The 24,921-nt window shown below is 41.5% G+C and overlaps 1 long non-coding RNA gene across 1 annotated transcript; it reads right to left on the bottom strand.

Moving 5' to 3' along the window:
- Positions 1 to 492: 492 nt before the first annotated feature.
- On the bottom strand, positions 493 to 23,795 carry LOC143414213 (uncharacterized). Its single transcript, XR_013094718.1, has 3 exons — positions 23,698 to 23,795; positions 22,441 to 22,546; positions 493 to 604 (listed from the first exon to the last, which is right to left on the bottom strand). It is a non-coding gene; the product is annotated as an uncharacterized LOC143414213 (long non-coding RNA).
- Between the last annotated feature and the right edge of the window lie 1,126 nt (positions 23,796 to 24,921).

Below are 24,921 nucleotides of genomic sequence, written 5' to 3'. Positions count from 1 at the left end.
ATGTAGGTAAAATATAAACTTGCAACAAACATCCCTGAAGATATTAATAATAATCCATCAGAGTGTTATAAACATTTTTGTTCAGAAAATAAAACTTCTAGAAGCCTTCTGTGAGAAAATTTTGATTTTTCTCATTATGTACATCGATATTTAGATGTGCAAAAGACATAAAGACATGGAAATGAAAACAAATCAATGAGCAACAGAGCTGTTCTATTACTGCCACACTGCCATCTCTCCATCCATCATTGGCTAACACTGTGCATTGAAGTCAGCGTGTGTCTGAAGGAGGAAGAGGAGGAGGATAAGGAGGGAGGAAGACGAGAGGACATCGGAGGCCACAGTGCAAGCTCCTCATCCATCATCCTGTAAGACCAAACTTTAGAAGCAAAGGAAAAGGGCGAGGGGAGAGGATGAGAAGAGATGTTTTCTCAGAATGATTCTTTGCTTCCTTCCACTTTTCCTCAAGTAATCAATGAGGCAAAACCATGCCCTCGATGTTCCAACAGCACAGGAATTCCTCCGTTTCTGTGACTCACCCTCTACAACTAACAGTCGCTGCCCCTTCTGGCCGGCCCGCTACAACGTCCTTCCTCTGGCTGGTCTACAGACAAACGGGGGAAGGGTCACAGAGAGAGAGAGAGCGAGCGAAGGAGGAGGGAGGGAGAGAGGGGGAGACAAGACAGGACAGGGCCTTTAGTCTAGAGATCATTACCTTTACATTATTAATGTATGGCCAAACCACAAAGGACATTCGCAGACAATGAGGAACAGAGTGACTGCTTCTCTGCTCTTTACACCAGAACCCATAGAGAAGGTAGATTTTAAGATTAAAGTAGGTCGTGTGCCACCCTAAATGACTTCAAAAGGCCACTCATAAACAAGTTATTCAGTGAATTTCTTTGCTACAAAATTAATTTCTTCCAAATTTTATAATCAGGGCTGACTATCAAACTTCTTCTAAACCAGAATCTGTGCATATCTTTAAATGTATATATCCAAAGGGAAATACGCTTAAGAAAACAACAATTAAAATCAAAGAATTTTTTTCCCCAAATGCAAATAAATGCATGAAAAAAACCCGCCTGTGTTTTTGTATGTATATGCAAGGCATAAACGCAGGTTTGGCAGACAATTTGGTGAAGCGGTGAGCATAATTAAGGAGTGTGCTGTGTGTTTCATTAAATGCTCAATATATCTTGTGTTTTCTGGATCATTTAAGCCCCATTACAGAACAGTGGCACTGCTTTAATTTCTAAAGTGCCTTTGAAAGGCATCACCTCAGGCGCTTATTTCTGCTCCGTCACACACACGTATGCACGTGCACACTTCTATATGTATACATCATGTGCACACACTTTTGCTAGCGTGCAAGAAATGGCCCTGCCCACACACCTGCATTTTTACTCACACATACAACAATTTAAAGAAAAAAATCAGACCCTTCTTATAGTTTAAAACTTTATTTGTCTCCTCTCTGCTCATTATCTGCAACCGTCCCACTGTGTATCATGCTGCATAACAGATGACAGCAGCCTTGCAGTGGCTGAGGCCACTGTCTTGGCTGCCAGAAGCATTTGACTTGCCAGCTTGGCCGGAGGATGAACTCCCGGACTAACTGCTGCCAAGGTCAGATTCTCCCCGAGTGTGTTTGTGTGAACACAGGAATACTTGTCCATTTAGCTCGAGGTGTTAATGCTGATGAAGTTTGGTTTGGTTACTGTATATGCACCGTTGTTAACATTACAGGAGAGAGAAAAAAATCCTTTTGCGCTACTGCAAATTTGAGCTCGAGTCGCTGCACGTGAAGGTATGTGAGAAGTGTCTGCTGAGCCAGCTGCAGATTGAAGGGAGGTGGAGGTAAGAGGAGTGTTGTTCAGAGCAATTGATACATTGTGAATAGAGTGGGCTTCCTGTCCGGGTTTTGTGGCTAAGGTGCTAAATGCTTCAGGAAACCAGATACACTTGCACATCCTCTAAACAGACAGAGGTCCAGGGTGGAAAGTTGGAGGGGTAAATGGAGTAAGAGCAAAAGTAGAGAAGGAGCCAGTCACTCTGAGGTTTCACTGTAGCCCTCCTGCTTCTTCTGTTAGCGCAAGATTATTCAAACTGTTGGCACTACAGCAGCCGCGATGGCAGCTTGAAGTCAAAGAAGGGTTCATTTCTCGGCGAATGCCTTTGTTGTTTGTTCTCCTTCTCCTCTCTAATGAGATGGAATGTGGCTAAATTAGCAGCTGAGAGGCAAAGCTTCATTTACAAGACAATCAAATGATCCTTTACAAAACACACTCAATATGCATTAGATGTCGGCTTTGTGAATATAGGATGGCCTCTTTATGCACTCAAATGAGGAGGGGGGGAGTATTTGGATGGTGCGCGGTGGTGAAAAATGCCAAACTGAAATCATCCATCACCATGCAATATAAAGGCCTGCAGCGCTCTGAGTGGGTGAGAGGAGTGAGATGTTTGTAGTGGCCCACTGGGTTTCCCCTCTGTGAAGGAGGGAATGCGTAAATGAACGTGTGAATGTTAAAAAATGTTCTTTTTATTAGACGAATTGCATCATTAAATCACATTATAAAAACAAAAAATGCACCATTAATTTCCTTCCCAAACAGCCGTAAGTACACGTCTCTCTGTCCCAGTGCCCATCTCTGTGTACCCCCATGGGGCGTCAATCTCAAAGCTATTCCATTCCATTATACTGATCAGTCCAGTAGGGCAGATCTATGAACACATGTTCGGGAATAGAGTTAGAAGTGAAGACAAAAGGGGGGAAAAATCAACTTTTTTAACTAATTGTGTGTAGGCTTCTTCGTCTGAAACAGACATGCCAGCAAACAGGTAGTATCTCCTTTCCACTTTTTGCCCTTCCTCCATCAGGACATGAAAGGTGGCATGAATAATAGATGAGGGAGGTGATGAGATCAATCAGAGGCTATCAGTCCAGGAGATAGGAGTGGACAGAGTAGGATGTAGATCTGCTGCGGACTAGAACAGCAGGGCTGCTGTCAGTGATAGCAGGAAGAGGCACAGATAAGCTCTGATCTGTAAAACACCAGGATGTCTTGACTAGAGAGTCCAAATATATGTGCAGAGCGGAATGAGAAACATCTCATCACGAGCCGGCATCCACACCCATCCCCGCATGCATTGACCTCCTGCACCTCTGCATCTCACATCTGTGACAATGCCACCGCTGCATGACAAATGCAAACAAAAGGTTCACCTATTCATCACTGTAGAGAGGAGGGTGGGGCTAATTATACAGCTGTGAAAATTATGACATTCTGCTGTTTGTTTGTCCTCTAAGAGATTACAATGCTGAGGATGAAGGTGTAGAGGGGAAAAAATAGCCCTACAGCTTCTCCTCCTTCATGAAGAGACACACAAAAAAGACAGACTCGCTAACACACACACACAAAATACAGTTTGCATCCGTACCACCTCGTCTTCGCTTGCGGGCGTGATTAATCCAGTGCAGCGTGAGAAGATTTTGACCCTAAACAGAAAAGTCCTGTTGAGGCTGCAAGAGGCACTGATTTATGTTGGTACCACTCCATCCACATTAATTATCCCCATGCAGGTGCAGGCCCAAATTCTTCATCCCCCCAGCTGTACCCGTATGCTGGGATGCACTGAAATACACATACACACACACACATATGAAGACTCAAATAAATAAATAAGGCAAGCGCATGCAGCCTGCCCTCATTGTGGTGCCAGGCTGTACTTATGGTGTCTGGGTGGCACAGAGAACACTGGCCGTCACAGCCGTGAAGGATTGTGCACCCAGATTTAGCACAAACGCAAATAACAAACCAACTGCAAACACGAATAGACGCACACAGAGTTTGTCCTGAAACGTGGTTTTCCTGACTCCACTTCTTCTCTGAGAAGCTTACCATGCTCCAAGAAGGCTCCACTGCAAGCTTTAAAGCGCTAAAACTGACCTTTAGCAAGTCCAATTTCCAAAGCAACAAAGTTTGTTTGAATTTATCAGTTGTGTAACTATATTCTATTGTATGGTCATGATTCTAATAGTGTGCATGGTCCAAACGGTGCTCTATAATACTACTTAGTTACAGTTATTACAGTACTCAAATTATGGAAATAATAGTGCAGCTTCAGAAACATACTAGTCACCTCTGCCACCTATTTCAGCATTATCCACTACAACGCATCTGTGATCCTCCACTCCTTTATTTCTTTCCCTTATATTGGTTTTGTTCTGAAGTTATTGTCCCAGGTGTCACCAGGCTCGCAGTTACACCTGCATTTGTGTCTGCATGTGTGTCTGTGTGGTACTAGCAGCTCTACCACTGTGCTTCCCACCACTGTGTTAACAGAGCTAGTGGTGTGTGATGTGTCACTGAGAGCTCAACTCATTATGGCCTACATTAGCACCCTACCTCGCCCTGATTACTCCCCTGCTGAGCTCAAATCCACAGTACAAATGTGTTTGCGTGTGTGTGAAATCAAGACGAGGCAAAGGAAGCGAAAACGGAACACAGGGAGAAAGAGAGAGAGACCTTTTTTCACTTTAGGATGAACACTGTCTCTTCATCCCTGTGACAGCTTCCTCATTTTTCTAATACAAATGGCTGCCAGTGCTGGTCGGCATGCATCAGGAGCTTGGGAGTGGGCCCCATCACTGCTGCTCTGTCGCTCTCATTTATTACCCAGTTTGTTTGCACTCTTATCCGCGGCCTTGCCCTGCCGGCCCATCCATCAACACGCAGACACACTCAGGCACACATGTATACATGTCTACCCACCAACTGTCAGCACATAGTATTCCTGGGTAAGAAAAACACAGACGTATATGTGTACGTAATGCTTTCACATTTACATAAGCTTTTATATACTTATCGCCACACCAATGTGATTGTAAGGGAATATTACACCACACACTTACATGGCTAGATCAAATGGCGAATTCTCCCACATTTCTTTTTCCAGTAATACCACTTCATCACTGCCATCTGTTCTTTAGCTCGTTTTCTTTCCCCGCTCTCATTTTCAATACGTAAAGACTGTCTCCCAATCACAAATTCCCAAGAGAATAAGTTATGTGAAAGAGCATGGCGCTGGTCAAATCCTCTTTTATCAATATCAGTCAATACACATAATCTTACAGATTCATCAATCAATAGCTTCAAGAAAGCCCAGACACAGATCACGCTATCCCTCGGGGGATCTTTGAACATGTTTGCACAGAGGACAAGTGTGTAAAGCCAACCAATCACAACAGCAACACCTTTATAATGACTGGGAGAGTGGTGGGGGCTATCTTTGTGGAAACAGAGATTTGAAGATGGCAACCCTCGTGCAAAGAAAGTGACAAGTGCGATTTAAGCATTGTTTTTTTTTAAATATGTAAAATTTACAGCTTTAAAATACTAAATAATTTTTAATCAAGCATATTTAAGGACCTTTTAAGTTTCTTCTTTCATACAATTAATCAGAAAAACATTGTCTGTGAAATTGGGAACATTTTATAAAATATTATCTTAATCTGTATATTTTTGCTCAGTTATTTGTGAAAATAAGATGCACTAAAAAACCTCTGACCAAATAAGAAACATAGTGAAGGCTTCGAAAAGTTTTATCCATTCTGAATCCATTATTTTAATCAGAAATTTAGTGTGATCCCTCCAAACCTGATTTAATCTAATTTGTTGACTTTTAAAAGTTTCCAGAGTAAATTTTGAAATTCAAGAGTAAATTTTAAAATGCTAACAACCAGACAATCCAGCTAAAATTTGTAGGCCTTGAGGAGATTAAGTCCACTTCACACTTCTAGCTATAACCTCAAAGTTGAACAGCTTCACATACAGCGTCAAAGAAATATGTTTGCAAAGGTGCTCAATATATTGCATAGTGTAAATACAGACAACGTATAATGTTCCACACTTTAATTTCCAGTGTACTGAAAATACCTAAAGTCATGATCGATCACATGACCTCCCATTGATTACAAAGCTGAGAGACGTTTATTTGGGGCACAAATAGTACACCCATACTTTATGTTAAAAAAATGTAAATAATTTTAAATAATTAAAATCTGCTTAATTTTGGCCTGTCATGAAGTTAAATTATTAAATGATTACTAAGATAAAACCTGTTGTTAGTCATTTTAACCATCAACCCAATGAATGAAGTTGCTCCCGCCTTTCACATATAAGTTGCTTGCGATGTTTGTGCTGTAGAGCCCCAGTGTATTTCACAGACTGTAGATTATTGGGTCATTTAAACACTTTGTATGAGCTATAGCTCAAATAGAAAACCCCTAAAAGAGGGAGGACTAGATCATCTGATGCGTTATTAAACAAGTATTACAAATTAAATTTTACCGAAAACCTTAAATGCACCTCCTGTTCAGGGCACTAGACAGCACTGAGACCAAAGCATAGATTTCTCATACTGTCTCAAGGTCACACCACTGCACAAAAACCCATCACCTTCCTGTTAAGTGCTACTTCACTAAAGCCATATTTTTCTTTTCCAGGGACGGATTAGCCAGAGACAATCAATAACATTAATTATGTCTAGTGGAGGTCTTACCTAAATAGACAGTTCAAGTGGGAAATGTTAAAAAAAAATAAAGGTTGATTCTTTACACTGAGTATATAAAAAATTCACAGTACAAATCCTTATAAAACTTTGTGGTTTACATAACCCATTTATAACAGTGAAGTATTCGTCTTTCATATGCAAATTAAGCACAAGGGGGACTTGATGAAAAATACTGATATGCTTCATCATTAAGATATTCTCACATTCAAACCAATCACTGTGTGACCACACATACACAGTCCCCCCCTCACAGACACACACATACAGAGCATGTTTTGGGGGCCAACTGCCAGCAAATGAAGGATCTCCTTCCCAATTCACTTGTTATTGTGCTGTCTGGGTGACAAGTATACCTATAGAGTGAGTATTTATTTCCGGAATGTTTTGTTCCGTTTTCCTGCAATGATGAATGTTTCTTTTATAAATCCATCGCCAGGCCTTTTAAACCATAAACAATATTTCTCGAGCCCAGATTCCTTGTGCAGCAGTCTTGGGGAACCTTGAGATTTCCAGGCTCTGATTTAATGGCTCGTAATTCTTGAAAGGCAATCCTTCTTCACCCTCTGACGCGCAGATGCACCATCGTTCGGGCAGCCCACCATGCTTGCCCTGTGCTCCTCTCCAGATCCCCAGGCCAGGCCAACGCCAGATAAAACTATTCAGCTGGAAACAGCACCAGGTCCCTTCCATCAGTGGCACTGGATGATCTGCTGGGGGCTGACAGGGCAGGGCTTCCCGGTAAGGTTTTTTTGCAGACTGTGTGAGGAATGCTGCTTGTGAATCTGAGACGTCTACTGTGTGCTAACGGATCGGTGAGAACAGGAAGATGAGTAGTACGGCACATGGCTAATTAAACAATATTATAAAAGGTGTCTTTTAACCCCTTGAAATCCTACTAGTGGTAACCCTTGAAGCCCTTCTCACAAACGTAGGATTTCTATCATATTCCAGACCCGATCATAGGAAAAATAGTCAGCTGTCGGAAGTCAATGAGGGTGCCTGTCGATGCAGCTAGCCTCGGAAAAATCTGGAAACTATTCTAATGGTCGTTAAATCACGTCTTTATTAATATACCCTGAGGTGTCAAAACCTATCATTAAAGGTACAGAGGAGGTCGTGAAACATTGTCTTTAAGGCAGGACAGAGTTCAGACTAATAGGCTTTGCTAACCGTGTGCTTATGATGACTGAAGAAACCTCTAAATTAGAATCCAAGCTCAGACGCTCTAAATAATGGACTCCTGTTTACACTAGGACACAGTGATTGCCTATATTTAGCCAATAAACACTGAAATACTTTGTGCACCAAACAGATAATGTTGAAAATGGGCAGACGACACATGACTGAGGAAACAAAAACGTGTACTTGATTAATTCAAAAGCAATGTTGAAATTAAGTTTTAAGAATTGATTGAGCAAGTACTGCACAATAAAAGGACACCAGTGGATCAAAGGGGACCGGCGCATATGCTGCAGGCCCGGATGCGCTGTCTACACTGGCTGTCTCTCACCTTTTACCCATCCCTGTTGCTTGTCATGTGTTTCTATGGTGGATTAAGAGTTTTCATGTGCTATGCGCTGAGGTGTTTTTTTTCTGTTCAAACTGATCTCCCTGTTGGAGCTCAGTCTGGGGGGAGTTCTTTTTTCTCCTTGTCCTTCCTGATGTTGTGCATTTTTCCATTGTTCGGTTCCAGGTCGCTGCTCGTGCAGCTGACCGGCCAGCTACCTAGCCTGACCTGTCTCCCCAATGTGATGTTTGTGTATTGTATGTATGGTCGACAAGGTCAGTCTCTTAATTGCCCCTTGGGGATAAATAAAGTCTTCTGAATCTGAAACCAGGGTGGATTAAATATTAGACTGTTCGGAAGGGAAGTTGGGCAATCAGAGGGCACAAAACGGAAAAAATCATTAAAGCTTTCTTTCGCATCTGGATATAACATGAGACAATTAAGCACCAACATACAGAGAGAATATAATTTGGTGCTTCATGCTGTTTAACAAGCTTATAGCAATAATAACTAAACAAGGATCCTTGATAATGCCTGCAGACATGCAGCTCAGCTCGTCTCCACAAGTCTGTGCAGTATTTAAAAACAATAATCAATTGGTGGTTTTTAATGGCATAGGCTGTTAAAACATTAGTGAATTTCACATGACACTGAACTTTACCTTACCACTTCTCTAGACGCCTTTCATCGTGGTGGCACGTGGCAGAGGTTACGCTGATTTGAAAATATGCAATAAAAGCACCCCAGCAAGTCAACTAAGTACAAGAGGAAAAACAACAGCAAGTTAAAAAAGCAATCATTAAGCTGGTATCACTAATTGTGTTCCTTCCTCTCCTTGTGTATAATCTCTGGTTCCTTGCTTTGCCTTCATTAACAATGGATGAATTAATTAGAAACCTTCACAGGATTTCTGCACAGTGAACCCAGGAGATAAAAACATCCTATTCCTCAGACCTGCTCCTTTCCTTCTTTCTTCTTTTCCGCACTCTCTCCTCCCTCTGCTCTTAATTGTATTGTTTGCTTGTTGTGTCGATAGCAGGATTAATTTCACTATAGATCAGGATTATTGACCTTCTCGTCAATGTTATTTCATTTCTGTAAGGTGCTAATTATAGAGAACAGGGAGAAGCAAATTGCACTGTAACTTGCCTCACTTGCTTTCCAATAAAACAGAAAGAAAACAACATTAATTTCCTCTTAGCTGCTTTCCTTGGCGAGGTAAATTCAAACATTATCGCCCTATCTATGACAAATAGAGGGGACGCTGTTAGCGACTGTTTTACTTGATTGGTCAACTTTATATTCACAGCACTGTTGATTACTCTGACCTATTCCTCTCAGACAAATGCCATTCTTGTCACACTGCTCCCTTCTTGGTTCCCTCACTTCATTTCAGAGAAGGGGAGGGCACAGTTCATAAACAATTAACCGGCTGGATAAGTGATACACTCAAGCGCTAACAGACCTGAAAAACATTGTGTTAAATCCTGGTAATTGACTGGAGGGAGGTGAGCACCAGGCCACCGAGACTGAGCAGGCAGTATCTTAGAGCTGGTGCTTGGGGGGGGGGGGGGGGGGGGGGGGGGGGGGGACACTTTTGAACCATCATAATCTCATGAAAGGTGACAAAGGACCACACTTTTTTCAAAGGGAACGTGAAAGGCAACAGTATAAATGTCTTTAAATAGGCAATTACAGCCAACAAATCAAAAGAAGATCTCCAAGTCCAGTAATTTGCCACCATTATGGTCGTTTTGTGATTGAATCTACTTCCAAAGGTCTACCCAAGTACAATGAGCCCTAAGACCCTCTTATCCACCCTTTTCTTCCCCTCTCCACCCCTCCCTTCTCCAGCAGTCCTCTAATGAACTGAAAGGTCAGAGCACTAATAAAACTATTAGCAGAAATGAATCTCTCAGATGTGTTAATGCACTTTTAATTCCTGTTAGCAAATTTCATCCCCCAGCAGTTTGCTGCCCGCTAATGAGAAATAAAACGCCCCGCTCTAGGGAAGGGGGATGGGGGAATGGGTCGATGCTCCGGCTACTCCATAGAAGACTCCATACGCACACACACAAGTCATATACACTAACACTGCACCTTACAACACCCTGGATGTGCTGGATGTTATTCACGGACCGAGGCCTGTTTTCAGCCCTGTGATTCCGCAGGGTTAATTAAAGAGCACATCTCCATCTGTTCTCATTCAGCCTCAGCTCAGTCTCTTCCCATCAAGCACGCAAGACAGTCTCACACACACACACACCCAAACACACACAACTGAATCGCGTTTTGACTCTGCTGGCGCTCTTCGGCACAAAGACAAGAAACTTGACAGTACGGTGTTCACAGGGACACAGGTAAACATGCTGGGTCTTAAAGACATGATCTGAGCTCTCAGCCTTTCCTGACCTGACTAATGAGGTACAGACAGATGATGTGACCCTGATGTCAACCGCTAACAGAGCTGGAGAATATACAGCCATTGTAGACAAGATGTTCCCTGTGTTTGTGTCAATGTGTCTGTCAGCTCAGCTGCCACGTGTGACCTTTCCCAGGAAATCAAGTGGGCTTTTTTTAACAACTTTTTTCCACTTACAAGGTGCATATGCTAGTGGAAGAAATCAATTTGAGCAACTAAGTCCATTAGTAAATAATTAATGTATCACTACAACTGGAAGCAGACAAAATGTGTTAGGAAGTTGGATTTACTGAGTCAGAATGAATGAAATATATATCTGAAATATGACTACAGCACTGTACAACAGTCTTGAACCACACTCTGTCAATATTCTGTGTGACCACCTTTATTCTTCAGCAAAACTATAGTAGCAAAACTTGGTTGCACTTTCTTGTTTCTCTTGTAATAGTTTTCATGAATAGTTCTCCAGGCTTCACAAGAGTCACAAGACAAAACCTGAACTTTTTATAAGTCCCATTACACGTGGCATAAAACCATCAAAACATTTCATAAAAAGAACATCATACCAGTAGAATTAATTGAATCATAAATTCTGCTCTCTACCAAAAAATCCTGCAGGAGAATGTCGGGCCATCAGTTGAGCACACCTAGATTATGCAGCAGGACAATGAAAGACACATATGAATCTTTTCAGAATGAAATCAGCATTTAAAAACTGCATTTTATATCAACTTGATTGATCTTTGTCTAATATTAAAATATCACTGATGATCTAAAACATGTAAGTGTAACGAATATGCAAAAACTAAGAAATCAGGAAGGGGGCAAATACTTTTTCACTGCATTTGACAACAAGTAAAGTGCTTTTGGTCCCATCCCTGGCTCCTGGGGTGGCACAGTTGTTTTTTTAATTGCATAGATAAAATGAAACACATAAATTTGCAAAACAGACAATTAATTCACAAAGTGATAATTATCCTGTAACAGAGGTCAAAAACTGACCTTTCAATTTGACTGGCTGACAACTTGATTTGGTTTGTTGAAAAACTTAAAATTAAATATATCTTTTTTTTCACAACCACAGAGGGGTAACTGATAAAACTGAGAGCACAAAAATGAAACGAAGAGCCCAGGGGGGAGGGGCAGAGAATTCTATTATCAAACTAAGCCTTTTAATCAATAAAGAGATAAAAGATATTTTAATCAAAGACATATTTCCTTGTTTGTATAATGCTTCTGCCGCCAACGTGCACATAATCTTTAAATGCTGAAAAGGATGCATAATGCTCTCCCAGAGAGCCACTCATCCATATAAACACAAAATAGGAGCAGTCAGCAGAAATACACACCAGCCCGGCCCGGCTCACAGACACTCCATAGACGCCAAATTACATTAGGATGGGCATATTAAGAGGAATTGCATCCTGTAAACTAGAATATTATTTCTACACACAAACATGCTGTGTATCCATACACACGCACACAAATAATTTTTCAACATCATACTCTCCCGTCCTGTGCTCACTATTAAGTAACAGATCCATATTGTTATATGTGTGTGCCTGAACATACACACGTAAACCATAAACACAAAGCATGGTGCTATTAGTGTGAGGGCTGTTTGTCGGACATGCAGGCATCCGCTGGCCGTGGCTAAAGCATTTCAATGAGATTAGAGGGGTAACCGGAACCCTTCCAGGCCCACTGAACTGAGCTCACACCAGGATAACAAGTCCAGAGGTGGTGAGCAGGCTGGATCAGGTTCCAGGAGCTAATGGGTCAAATACCAACTGACACTTAATTGCGTGATAAAGTGTGCACATTTTGTTTTGTGTGTGTGTGTGTGTGTGTGGGGGAGGGGGGGGGGGGGGGGGGGGGTGTTTCCTGTTTAATTCTCCTTTAGATTCCTGTATATGAATACTATTCTTGGTACAAACAATCTGTCTGTGTGTGAGTGTGTGTGGTCAAGAACAGTACACTCCTTGCAGTGCATCAGAGTTTGCACTTCTCCACTGGGGAAGCAAACAGCAGCTCCAGTAATGGTGATTCATGCTTTCCGTCAGGCCCCCTGACAGGCTGGGTTCGATCCCCTGCTCAGCGCGCTGTAGCGGCAGTAACAGCAGCCGAGCCAAGCGCAGGACCACGGACATCATCATAACTGCTGAGGGTGTGCTGGGCTGCTGACATATTGATCGACCCTCAGTTAGAAGATTTGATAGATTGACCCGAGACTCTTGACTTTAAACAGTAAATCGAGGAGGACAAATCAAAAAGTCTGAGAAAACAACTGAGGGAAAAGGTTAAAAGTAACAGATATAATTCAATTCATGCGTTTAAGAATGCAACTGCAAATTAACCTTTAGCCTGTTAAAAAAAGAAGAAGAAAGAAACTATATTGGTTTCTAAGAGCCCAAAGTCACCTTGACACAATTTCTAACTGCTTACTGATGACCAGTCAAAAAGTTTTCAAAAAGTACTTATACAAGCAGATAAATAAAACACTCTAAATCAGACTTCATGACTACACTACAATAATCTGCATATAGAACCACACCAGCAGTCTGCAGGCCCAATAACATATCAGACAGCCAGGCAAAGCTTAAGCCCTTTCCTCCTGTGGGTCCTGTGGGGCTCAGGGGCCAGGAAGGACCAGAGAGGCTACGAACTCACACTAACGATGGAGGAAACCGTGTCCAGTCGGCTGGAGCCTGAGATGGAACAGAAGACCCTGCACCATTGTTCTGCCAACACACTGACAGTCGGTGATTTAGGACCAGGGCTGCCCAGGAGCGTTAGGGGAGGGACAGGAGCAAGGGAGGTCAGAGAGAGGCTCCACAGGCACCCTTCAACAATCTTACCCGAATGCCTCCATCCATGAGATGGCAGAATTAATCATGGCTGACCTAGTGCGAGGCTTGGACCTGGCTCCTCTCCACCACCCCTATCCCCTCCATCGACCCCCTCTTCTCCCTGGACAAACATGACAAATCTTGTGTTTATTTACTTAAAAAGACCAGGAGAAAAAGCAAAAGGGGGGCAGATAAAAAACTGTATAAAATCAATACAGAGTTAGTAGTTCCTGCCCTGCTGCTGCTCTTTCTTGTCTGAGCAGCAGAAGAAACCTAAGCTCGGGATAATAAGGACTCCAGGAGGAAAGGGACGCAGGTGCCTTCAGCTACCTCCACATAACTGGAGGGAAATGTGGTAAAAAAAAAAAAAAAAAAAAGCCAGCAGAGAATGAGAGCCTGGTACAAAATCCACCTAAAAATTACTTTACTACAAACATACCTAATTACCACCAAATAGGAATTTTAAAAAGCACTATTTAATTTCTCTGGATCATCTCAGGATCATCTTAAAAAATATGTAAGACAAGGCCTATGGTGTGCGCAATGTGTGTGCATAGTCAGGCATGTTGTGGTACAGCTAGTTTCTAAGTTTGAGTGCAGGCAGCAGAGGATTGAATCCACAGAGCCTCTGCTCTCGCCACATGACAGGGAGAAAACAGATAAGGCTTGCTCTCAGGGGAGAGGGAGGGTGGCCATCAAGCTAAACCCCTAAAAAGAAATAGCAGCAGTGAGTTGTCAAGGTTTCTGTCATATCCTACATCACGTCAGCCGCCCATTCCATCCCATCTCCTGGCAAACCATGCAGACTGCTACGGCCAAGGATGAAAGTGCTTGAAAATGGGAGTCATTGTAAACCATTTTCTGCCCTGGAGCCCCACCACCAACACCGCCCCCTCACCCTCACCATCCCCTCCATCTCCACCCCTCTTCTTCCCGACTGCTCTTGAAGACAAATGGGTCCAGGGCAATGACAGAGTGCCTGATCCACAAATCACCAGCGGCCGGTCTGCTCGTCCACTGCTTCCTCTTCCCCCACTGCCTCCTCCCTGCACCCAGCCTCACCCCCTCCCCGTTCCCAGCCCCTCCATTAGTCATGTGCACGCGGGCAGCAGCCAGCAGCCATAATTAGACAAGGACAAATAGCCAGCCGCGGACACGGACGAGTCCGGCCGCTAAATAAGGGCCTGTTTCCATACTGAAAGGTGGGCGGCAAGTAGGGCCAAGGAGAGGACTGGGGTGTCAGAGAGGGAAGCAGAAAGGAGCTGGTACTGTCCAATACACCCTGTGACCATCTTGCCCTGGCCTGGCAACTCATTTATTTTCCTACAGGCCTATGAGTTGAACCTACACAGCTAACCACATACCCCAAAACTAAACCCCCGCTCCAACGCCACTGCACACCTCAACTCCATTCACAATTCAAACTGAGTTGTATTCATGGTCTTGGTTACTCTTCTCAAATGATGGTTAGTTTGGAAGGCTATCCTATAAACAGATTCATTTCATGACTGTTAAACTTTTTTCAAAGTGTTGAAAGTGTAAAATTCAAGATCAAATTGTTTTCTATACAAAACCCGAACACACCGATTCATCTGTCAAGGCAAGGGCAAGACAGAAACCTCATACAACTCTCCATCACATTCCTGTCAATGCACCACCACTACGTCACTTGTTTTTGTGGGTGGTCAAACCAACTCTAAATAAATAAATTGAGTAAGTAAAGCAATGCTGGAGCAATAAAGCGCAATAAAGAGGTTTCAGGGTACATTAGTTGTAACATTAGAAGGGTGGAATTAGCAAAAATGAGAACTCACAGAATCTGATTACACACGGCCGAAGAAACCGGCAGTCAACAAAATATAAATTACAGCCATATGAGCGTAGGGCAGGCTGAATCCACAGAGGAGTATCAGTAACAATTGCTTTGGCCAGGTCAGAGCTGCAACACACTTACTGGGCAGAAGGGGGTCGACAAAAAATGACCGCCACGCACACACACACACATGCGCACACGTACACATGCACACAGCATGCTCCACCAGAGCAAACCTTATTGATCTACCTCCTAATTTCCTAATTAGTTTTTATTGGATTTCATAATCGTCATCAGGACACATCAAAAGAAACTCAAAACCCCAGCAAGATTTTCTGCCCTCCTCAACATAATTTTTTTAAGCTGTGAAAATGAAGCCATGTATTCAATTCCAAGTCCCCAGCTGTGAGAGCGATCCTGTTTTTTTTTTCCCCCACTTTGCTACCAGAACTCCTTGGACAGCAAACACTGCACAAACACACATTTTCTCCCATGTGTAGTAACCGATGTTTAGCATTGCACATTTTCTGCATGATCTGCTGCTATTTGTCACACTGCGCTCCTCTGGTTGCCTCTCACTTGTAGGATTTGTTAAACATAGAGCTGAAAGAGGAGAAGAAAAATGTGTTCCTCACTAACACTGATAGTGGTCACTGTTCATTCAGCAGCTTGGCTTTCTTAAGTCTTTTACAGCTCATGTAACCTCACAAAACTTTTGTCATACCCCCTGGTGACTCTAAATTATTATTGGAATTTATCCCCATCACAGGAAATTTCTTTCTGCATTATAAATAACGTGAATACCACAGCTGCATGTACAAGAAAATACTAAAAGACTTCATTTTGAGCAGTGAACAGAGCAGCTGGCCAATAGTTTCTACACATTTTAATGTGCCAGACGTTATACTGAGTAGAGAAAGCAAACGGGGTTCAGAACATAAAAACATGTGGTCCTCATTCACATTTGGAACACTTGGATTCACTAGTGTCTGCTTATGAAGAACTAAACAGACACAAAGGCTTCCATGGGCTTCAACTTAACTGCATCTTTGCTACCCTATCCTCTCCAGATGATCCTTGGTCTGCAAAAATTGAAGACCAAGAGCATGAAAAAGAGGGAGTAAGAAACTATGTTCCATATAGCGCTGTTCTCTCTATTTGCAACACCCCTCTAATGCCAAAGTGTGCCAAAGTAAGAAACTGTAATAATACTAAAAACCCTCCTTTTCCAGGCTTTGCTGCACTTGCTAAATGTTCACACCCAGATGTTAAACAGCCACAACAACTGATTTTTTCTTTTTTTTTCCTCTTTGTTATGGCCCCATTTTGAGACAAAACCTCTGGCATGATGACACCAACACAGCTGCTTTGAAATGAGGGTGATGAAGATAAAGACAAGAAGAGAATGAAAGATGTTGCAGGATTGTCATTGTTATTGACAGCAGAGCACCAATAAGAGCTGATGAGGCAAACCTAAAAAGTAATCTTTGTGAAGTATATAAAGCTTTGTGTGTTGGCTCTTTTTGTGTTTGATTAAAAACAAGTCTGCTATTACTCAATGATCCCAGAATGACAAATTATTTTTTAATATTCACGATACTTTGAAACACATATTAGGGTTAGCTATTTTTTAAATCTGTGTAAATTAAACAGTTTAAACAGGGATAAATGATTTACAGTCCATAGAAAGGGCTAAGTTGAATAGTCCAGGTTGTGTTGAAATGTATCCTGTCGGATCATTCTTAAGATCTTGATGTACACTTGTAGGTAATTAAAATTAATCATTAAAAATAAAGACGTGTGTCTCATCAGATAGAGTTAAACCAGGTATCAAAGCCAGCGACATCCTGCTGGCTACATCTACCTTCTACATAGCGTTTGGTGAGGTCAAGAGAGACGTTCTCTCCCTTCTTCTGTCTAGTTGTCTCAAATAATCGACACCTTCACTCCACTCTGTACTACAATTTCTTACTGAATAGGTGAGCCCCGTCTGAAGAGCCTCTTAGTGACCCCACCGCTTCTATCACATCATCCTTTGCTCACACTGAGGTGTATAACGGGGGCACAAGAGAGCAGAACGAGCTTAAATCCCAGTGAAGATGTTTTTGGCCTTGATCACCAAGCCCATCGATCCCTGGCTGATTCCCACTCAGATACGTCTTATTTTATTAGTGGCTTCGGCCTTCTGCCGCCCCATTCCGCTGTGATCAATACCAGCATGGGGATGGCCCTTATTTTTCACTTTTAGTGCCTTAACGCTGTTTAACTGTGTCACCTGATAAACGACAGGCCTTCCCCAAACACTGATTTCCTATTGATTTCTCCCTCATTCAGCCATCCCTTCCTTCGTCACTCTCCTATTGTTTTTATCTTCAGTTATCTTCTCCCCCCAACCTCCATACCTTTAGTTGAAACTGGTCAGCTAACCACCTTTAGACTATTTCAGCCACAGAAACCCATTTTGTTAAGAGTTAGCTGAGGTTCAAGAGGGTGGATCATCTCCTTTAGAGAGCTTGTAAAAGCGTACATCATTATATCATTATGTAAGATCACAGTAATTTCAAACCATTTCTATGTGGTGCTGAAAGGTAGGTTTGTGTTTCTCATTTTACATCATTACCCACCAAACGGCCCACACACAAACAGTGGTAGAGGTCTATCTGTGTGCATGCAAGCATTAACCATGCAGGATACAGTGAGCACCATGCAACAGATGCTAAGACAACCTGGAGGGAGACAGCTCCATCCATCATCCACTGAAGTCCTGATGATCGAAGCAGGGCTTGGACGATGGAGGAGAAATCTCTGGGAGTTCCAGTAGGGCAACATAAAATCCACTTACTGGGTTTCTATTGGCTATAACTCTATAAACAGATTACATGTGTGTACAGCAGAAGGTGAAATTAATTCAGAAACAGATGAACAGCACTGATGAACAAACAAGATAAAATGAAATAAACTGCACCTGAATACTGGAGGAGACATATCATAAAAATGGAGGACTGACCCACAATCTGGCTGTCCAACCTCTATTGCCCTCTCTCTTCTCACACTGTACATTATTTATGCAAAATTAAACCTGCTCCTATTCCTGCTTAGTCTGGCTTATCCACTCAGTTACCTCTTTATTGATCTCTCATCTAAGGCACTTCTGTAAATCCAGTCCACTCCTTCCAGCCTTGCTGCCATTAATGCCATTAAATATGGGTCTCTTATCACCAGATACTTTGAAGATATCTATCTTGTTGTCTCCAGATTATAATTCTGGGTTCATTTTCTAATTCAAAGGATAATAAAATAATCTTATCTTAGTAAAACTATGTTTATTTAAAGTTTGTGTCCTGTAAAAACACATTCTTGTGATTACCTGAGTTGTTTACTACTTTACACATTTACAAACTGTTCCTTATAACAAAAGAGAAATAAGCTGAGGTTGATTGGACTTACAAACATAATGACTTTTGAAAATTACAAAATTCATGTTACTCAAATACAGGGTTGGATATGTGATCACAGATTTTGGATACACAATCATTAGATACACAAACAGGATGAATGATCTCTTTATTATTCAAGGTGATATTTAAAATGCAATAAACAGTGCAAGCAGAACACCACCAATTTGGTAACATCATGAACTTAAAATAACTGTGTAGCAGTTGGATGCCAACCACACCGTGGACAGCTTTGAAGCGAAGGTGAAAACAGGTAGGAGGCGCAAAGTGGCATTTTGGTGCAAAATGTGTCTTGGACTTTAACCAGAAGCTAATCCCCATCTCACATTAATCTGCAGGTGCTTTGGTGATTTCTAACAAAATAAATCCATCCACTTTCTTCAGCTTATCCAATTCAAGGTCCCAGAGCCACTTGAGTCTCTCCCAGCTGCCCACAGGGCAAGAGGCAGGGTAGACCCTGTCCAGGTCGCTAGCCTGTCACAGGGCCAACACAGAGAGACAGACAACCGGTCACACTCACACTTATGGCCAATTCAGGATAACCTAAACCCACAAACTGCATGTTTTTGGACTGTGGGAGGAAGTTGGAGTACCTTGTAGAAAACCCACAAAGACACAGGGAAAACATGCAAACTCCACATAGAAAGGCCCCGGCCAGGTAATGGATTACAATTCAGGACCTTCTAGCTGGGAAAAAACAGTGCCACAAACGATTATTTTGATAGTCGACTAGTCACCGATTATTTTTGCGATTAGTCGACTAATCAGATCATCCATTGAACACAAAAACGTACAGCTTATTGCACCAGCAGCATCTGCTCTTATATAACTATCATTAGCTTACAGCTTTAAGTGTTTAAGGTATGTGCTAACTAAAAATAAAGACAAGATGATAGTTTATTAAATTTTAATGAAGTTTGCAGATTGTTTCGGTGAAGTTTAATAAACTCAGCCGTCTGCTCCTTGCTATCTAAAATATAACAGGACACCGGAGTATATTCTGGAGCATCTCACACTTCTGATAATCAGCTGTCTGCTTGATGTTTATTCAGCTGTGTAAAAACTATAACTTTAATCTCAGCCAAACCAATTTACTCAGGAACAAATAAAATACTGAAAAAAGCCAAACGATAACATTTTTAAGTTATCTAAGTGACTTATATATGTTTAACCTCTAGTGAGCCTTGCCCCCGGCTAGCTAACAAGCTAGTGGGTAACAGACGTCTCCGAAAACGTCGGAGCGCTTTTGAAAATATGTAGTCTTGATAAACTGAGCAGATATTTGAAGTTTACACAGCTACATTCTCGCCTGAAAATATGTTAAACGTTTATTTTGTGACCCAGAAAGAATAATAAGAGTAATATTAAAACTAACTAGCTCAGCCATGGGTTTCCATGGCTGAGCAGCTCCTGTAATGTGCCGCTGTCCCAGTACTTTTGTTGATGCAGAGTATAGTGTTAAATCTGCATCCTCTGATTTGAGAAGTGCAGTGCCATAATTAACTACTACCCACTGTGTTTTATCTCACAGTGGACAGTCATGTGCAAATACCACATAAATCAGACCAGATGATGCTGAAAAACTTTCTGATGAGTTGTTGTTGTGTCGCTTTGTACTTTTCAGGCAATTTCCAAGGAGATGCTTCTTATCGTTTGTTGAACTATCACGATGCCTCATACTCAACTTCTTGAGCCAAAAAAAACAGGTGTGCTTGAAAACATCCAGAGGATGCGTGTGCTCGGGAAATACTGCTTTGGGTGTGTCATGAAGTTTGTGCCTTTAAATTAGGGCTCTACTTGCTTTGGAATTGAATATGCATAACATAAAATTAACAATTTAATTTGAACCTTGGCTGTTACCATTACAAGCTAAAGAAATGTTCAAAGTCAAATGTTGCACTGTAAAAAAAAGTGGTCCCATTTCACATCCATGCATGAAGTTTGAATAAGTAAGCTTACAGCATCTGTTAAGGTGTCTGCTAACATCACCTGGCATCTTTCATTAGTTCCCCCCACCTTTTCACAGAAGGTTAAGTGATAAACTGGCATTTATAGCATGGCCTGCCAAGTAACACGGGTTAGAGAGCACACTGAGAAACTGACCGTGAAGTAATAACAAGCGAGCGTAGGCAAGAGATTTTCTATTAACACAAGGGGAGATGAGTTAAAAGGGTTGCTGGCTATGTGAAGACCAGTTTCTTCAACAAAACTGCCCCGCTTTAACAGCCTCCCCCCACCCCTACAGTACCACTGTGCAAACTTATCAGACTACAGCCATGAAGGAGCTTGAGCACCAGCTAGTGGTAAAGCCGTTTCACTGCCAAGACAGTCCTCACCAAACACATTAATCATGACCAGGGGAGTGTAAAATTCAATCGGCTCCTTCCATCCATTTCATGTGAAGCAGACTGAAGGCCGGCCTTGTAGTGCCTGAGAAAGGAAGGATGAAAAAAGGAGGAAAAAAGAAAAAGGAGCTCCCTGCACTTCATCAGAACCCCTACTTCATAACAAATGGAGTGTCTCTCTGGCGGAGGAGTGCCATCAGAAACACGCGTTCTCTCTATCCATTTAATTCCGGCAGTGGAGGAAGGGTCAGGGAGGGAGCAGTGGGTGCGTGTTCTGCTCTCCGCTCGCCGCTTCGCCAGTCACACAGTAAACTACCTTTTAGGAATTGTTTCTCAATAAGAAATGATCAGTCCATTTATCTGCACCAGGCGGGCCTGTCTCCTCACCCAGACCTCCAATATTTTTCGTTTGACCTGATCAGGGCTATAAACTAGACCGAGACACTTTCAATTTGTCACCCGAGGAGGCCTCTGCAAGTCCCACGCTACTGATTGCATCCTCCCTCCCAAATGTAAAAATTCCTCCTGTGCTTGAAGGCTTCTTTTTTTCGCCCATGCATACAGCTGCTTGGAAATAAAGCCTCTGATGCTATAAAAAATATTCAGAGAGATAATCGCATACATATATCCCAGAACATGTTATTTCTTCTAATGAATATGGTCAGATAAAATAGGTGCTAGTAGTTTAACAGATTATTCTTCAAGATTTTGCACGTGATTGCAAAAATTCCTATCTCTCTGCACAAGTACACTAATTACCATCTTATGTTGCACTCTTTTTAAATGCACCAACTATAGAAGCGTTCCCTTTTTTAAATAGCCTTATTATCAAGGTAATGACAGCAATGAGCATCAACCTCTAAGCGGATTAAACTTTTTAACTGTGTAAGTATCATGAAATTGTTAATGTTTAAGAACATTTACTGAGAAAAATCTTAACAGACTCAAATAACAAACAAGAATGTATTTCCCAATTTTTGGTCAAGCCACACAGTAAACAGGTAAAATAGTAACATCATCACATTTCTAATCATAAACCTAATCTTAGTACACTGCGAACCCCTCTGACAAACAAAATCTTGCAAAAGCTGTAAAAAAGCACTCATTACCAATTAAGTGGGGAAATATTAACCACAATGTTTTCTTTCAAAACACGTCTAAACTTTGAACAGGGGGTAATTACAAGTCACACATGGCTTGCTTTCCCATCAAGCGCTTTAAAACAGTTAAACATTCTTTGAATTGGATGGAACATGTCAATGATTTTTTGACAGTGCTGAAATATGGCGAGGAACGCTCAACCACATACGCACAACCTGTTCAAAACTGCTGCCTCGTCCGAGTCACATGCATGCTATTAATCACTGATACCTCCGGCTGTCAGCTAACATGTATGTGGTTATACAACACTAATGGGCAACTGAGTGGAACTGAAAAACACGTGTAGTAATGTAGCCTTTCATCTCTTACTTGTTTTTGTCCTCCACGAAGATGTCAGGTTGAGAAATTCATCATTCCCGTCAGCTGACAGTGAGACAGAAACACCATAGCTTAATGCGCCGTACCACCGAAGATCCTTAAAACAAAGAGCACACCAAATGCATAAGATGCATCAGCAGTGCCTTTGTGACAATGCGACTGAGCAAACTATGTTATAGGTGCATTGCATTGCAGTGCATTTAGTGTTTTAAAAGACACTCAAATGACCACATAACCTGGCATCACTAGATAACAACAGAAATGGCTATGAAAGAGCACAGGTGGGTTAACAGAGGCAAGAAAAACAAATAAAAGCAATCTGAATTTTAAAAAATGAATAACAGGAGGTAATGGAAATTATACAGTTGCAGTAATTTATGGAAATATTTGGTCGAATGGTCAACTAAGGGCTAAAATTCTGGCCTTTCTTCCAGCTTCTAACAATGATTAATAAATCATATTAAATCCCTCTTATACTAGGGAATTTAACCTTACAATGTAAAGTGGCTTGAAATGACTGTTGTTGTGCACTGGCGTTATATAACTAAGGTAAAATTGATCCATTTATAGACTGAGAAAGTATTCGCTTTAAAAAGACATGTGCAGTGTAAATGCTGGCCATCTCTGTGGAGACTGAGACATCATATGCATTATTTGAAATTCTCATTTAAAATATTGTCTTATTGTGATTATCTACACCATGGAAAGATATGTGTCTGCACCAACCCCCCCTCTTTATTTAGGCTGGCTACTGGCTGCTACAGCAAGTATGTAAGCTTTCTTCCTTGCTTTCATTTCTACTGTAAACTCCAACTCTTTCTCAGCATGCTTCATTTTGTTATCAAACCACAACCACCTGCATTAACTAATAATAAATGTGCAGCACAGGTTAGCCTCAAGACTTTAAGCAAAAAATCAGGCTTTCAACCCCAACCGAACTCACAGAAAGGTAAAAAAGAAAAGAAACTTTTACTCCCCAGGCCTGTAATTTTGGGACTCTTGTTATTGTTTGTTTAATTAGGACTCCTTCATAAAGTTTGCCCTGGCACAAGCTACCGCCTGAAAGTTAACATTATCGTCTCATCTTAAATCCGTCAGTTAACATCAGCAGCATCAGACTAAAAGCATCACTTTATGTAAGCATTGCCATAAATCTAGCCAGCTACATTACTAGCTAACAGCTTAAAGGCAAAATAGTTCAATGAGCAATAAAGCGTCCATGCTGTACACAACATCTTAACTTTATACCTTGTCTGTGTTGGGGCACAGTCTGGGGAAGCACTCAGTAGATATTCAGTAGATAATTGATGCAGTGAGTTTGGTAGAAATGCACGTAAAGATGGCGCCTGCTGCTCAGCCTGCATGTCAGGTGTGTGCCGTACACTGAAGCACCTGTAAAACGCTCACCTGCCATTCAGCTAGCCTTTGTATGCGAGACCTGGCTACCTTAAACCCATATCCCTCTTGTTCCAAGTAGCTTTCAAAAGACATACAATTATTGGTGTTAGAAGTTTGTTCTTCAAATAATTCACATTATTTGAACCCCTGGACCTTTCCACCCTCACTAGGAACTCCAAAGAGTTTTGTTATTTTTGTTTGATTGGTTTGTTGTTTGTGTGTATTGTAAAATTTTGTATGCAACACATATATCAAAAAATAAGGTTGCGACATGCTGTTTGGATTGTTTTGTAGTATCTAGTAACATGTGGCCCAAAGAGCATTTGCTGCACACTCCTAGAAGTTGGAGGAAAGCTTAAAGAAAAAAAGAGCATTTAAAAAATAAATAAATAAACCAAACAGAAAAGTCTCAGTTAAACAAAACTTACATCTGTGCCAAATGCGCTTAAATATACTCATGCAGTGTCTACATTTCCGATTGTGTACACAGATTACTGCAGCTAGGGCCCAGGCGCTCATCAGACCGCACCTCCAAATGATCCACAAAGCAAGTTGTCACAGCAAAAGCAGCCGCTTACAGCACACGCACGTACCACAAGCGGAACAAATACACATACAGACACTGATAAATGCCTCTGCACTTACTGATGAGCTTCTGAATAATTGTGCCTCGGCGGCACTGTTTGCGGTGCAATGGTGACACCCCCCGGCGGACACATGTACTGCAAGAACACCAGTTAACCTTCTAAAGCCTGAAACATTAAATAATTTATAAAATTCAAATTTTCTGAAAATAGTATTTATTGAAACTTCTGTTGAAATTTAAAAGTCTATATAAAGACATTAATTTACATATATGCTACATCAGGCTATTTTGGGGGTAATTTATTCCTTATAAATTTAATGTGACATTTATTTTGGTTTTTCGGGAAGGGACAAAAAAAATAAAAAAACCCAATATGCTGATGATGTAAAAGTCTCAAAAAAAATTATATATCAAATATAATGCACTTGGCTTTAAAGAGTTAAGTGAGCACAGCAAATGACACTCAGCACTTTAGTGTATGACAGTAA

Source organism: Maylandia zebra, linkage group LG20 (assembly GCF_041146795.1).
Source record: "Maylandia zebra isolate NMK-2024a linkage group LG20, Mzebra_GT3a, whole genome shotgun sequence".
Classification (NCBI taxonomy): domain Eukaryota; kingdom Metazoa; phylum Chordata; class Actinopteri; order Cichliformes; family Cichlidae; genus Maylandia; species Maylandia zebra.
This window is presented reverse-complemented; position numbering and strand designations above follow the sequence as displayed.